Source organism: Penaeus japonicus, unplaced genomic scaffold (genome assembly GCF_977035675.1).
Source record: "Penaeus japonicus unplaced genomic scaffold, GWHDUDI00000001_assembly GWHDUDI00000036, whole genome shotgun sequence".
Taxonomy (NCBI): domain Eukaryota; kingdom Metazoa; phylum Arthropoda; class Malacostraca; order Decapoda; family Penaeidae; genus Penaeus; species Penaeus japonicus.
In genome coordinates this window covers 10,346,810-10,349,309 of record NW_028234438.1, presented here as the reverse complement: position 1 = coordinate 10,349,309, position 2,500 = coordinate 10,346,810, and positions in this window count along the sequence as shown.

The window sequence follows — 2,500 nt, the reverse complement described above, 5'->3', positions numbered from 1 at the left end:
CCAGTAGCTTGAGTAAATATTCAGAATAGCTCTGGGTTACTAACAGTATTGGTACCGATAGATTCATCTCACCCTCTATTACTCATATAGAGTTGCTATAATCCGCGATCCCACCCCCAACCCACACTCACCCAATACCCCACATAACCCCCGATGGGAGGGCAGGAGAAACAGGTAAGTATCACGAAGTGCTCTGAAAAAGGTAAGGGACCAAGTAAGGTAGGCCGTTGGGTAAGAATTTTGAAGACGGAAAGGGCTCCGAAAACAGCGCACACAGAATACTTGCCAAATATCGCTTCGTGTTATGGCGTAGGTGTGGAGGCAACTATATACCATGGCAAGGTGTGGGGTGTAGGGAGGGGGAGGAAGCAAATATATCCATTTCTATATAAGTAGTAGAAGGTGAGAGGAATCCATCGGTAACAAAGCCTCCAAAGGAATATTGATATAATCCAGCACCAATGAATGCAGTATTGTCAGGTTTGGAGAAATGAAAATCAACTTCTTTACCAGTAAAAAGTCAAGAGACTAAAGAAAACGCCTTTGGAATGATCGTAAAAGGAAACTTAAATCCAAAGGGTCACATAAAAAAGGTTCATGAAAAGCTAGCACTGGTCACAGATAAAAAGAGCATTTATTTATGTAGACGAAGATAAAGTAAAAAATCATGACCATAAGACCTACTTTTGAGTACATAACAGTACTTTAAAGAACCCTACTCAAGGAGCAAGCACAAGATGAGCACTAACGCTAAGATATATAAGATATAAAGATTTATTACAATGACTTTCTTCTTTGGAGGAAGGAAGAAAAGAGGCAACAAACCACAGTTGAAGAATGGAACATCCTCCCCGATAACGTTGCGTGTGCCAGATATGCACATCAGTTTTCAAAGCTATATGACAATCTATATATGGCAGACGGGGTCTTCTGAGCTTAAGAAAGAAAAGTCTAAAAGCGATCGGTTTTCATTGCGCTACAGCCTTTAAGTCTCATATGGCTATCTTCAGTCATTATCAATTGACAAAGTAGAAGTGACTACACAAAAGTCAACGTAAGAAAAGTCAAAGGTTTCTTCAAACCAGTAAATGAAGAGTAAAACTTTTATTTCAAGAAAAATAAAGGATCCTTTTATTAAAAACAAATTTAAAACCATTTTTCATTTTTTAAAACAAGAGTTAAGAAAGTGATTTTAGAAGATTTTATCTAAACTTGATGAGTTCCAATTTCCTACCAATGCATGCTATATGATTATCAAGAGAATCACATATCGCTCGGGAATTCTTCACTGCGGTTACTATTTTGGTGTCCATCAAGTACCTTTCATAAGCTATATATGAAGCTCTATGTGAGGTCTATAACATACGGCATAATGTATCTCGTGCATCGGTAAAAATCTATCTGATAGTTTGCCGTCCGCCTGAGCCCTTTAGGCGTCACATGCTAAGACCCCTGACCCCCTGACCCCAGCTCCCATAACGATGGATAAAAAGAATCAAGGCGGTCAAGGAAATGACAGTATCCGGTCCTGGCTACGATAACATATGTTGATTAAAACTGCGCAAAACAAAATCTTGTACATATGATGTATTTCCAGGAAGACTAGAGACAGCAAAAAGGCGGAGATGACTAATATTTTGAATCATCACCCAGTTTCAATATTAGCTGTCACTGAGTTGTTTATATTTATGAACAACTCTCTGCTCACTTACATAAACACAATATTTTAATTGGGTAACACTATAGGTTTAGACCATACACTCTACTCCGACAACTGTCCTCCCTTTCTGGATCATATATATATAATCATTTGATAAAAATTAGCAGCTGCCTTACTAAACTCCTCGAGTTTAGTAAGGCATTTGATACTATAGATTACATTTTACTGGAAAATTTAGTTTTATGGTATGTATGGGATTCATGACTCAAAAATCCTTAATATGTGACTGATACAATCATATTCAGCATTGTGTAATTAGGGTAAAGCATTAATAATATGTGTGTGTGTGTCTGTGCATCAGAGAAAGGGAGAGAAGGGGGAGAAAGATATATGTATGTATATGTATAGGTATATATATATATATATATATATATATATATATATATATATATATATATATGTATGTATATGTATATGTATGTATATATATAATATATGTATATATATGTATATATATACATATGCATATATATATATATATATATATATATATATATATATATATATATATATATATATATGTGTGTGTACATATATATTATATATATATTTATTGTGTGTATATATATATATACATATATATACATGTATATATATACATATATATATATATATATATATATATATATATATATATATATACATACATACACAATTACATTCACCATTGTGTAATTAGGATGAAGCATTAATAATGTGTGTGCGTGTGTATGTGTTTAGGTGTGCGTCAGAGAGAGAAAGAGAGAGAGAGAGAATCCGAGTTGGACTCTGCGTGTATAC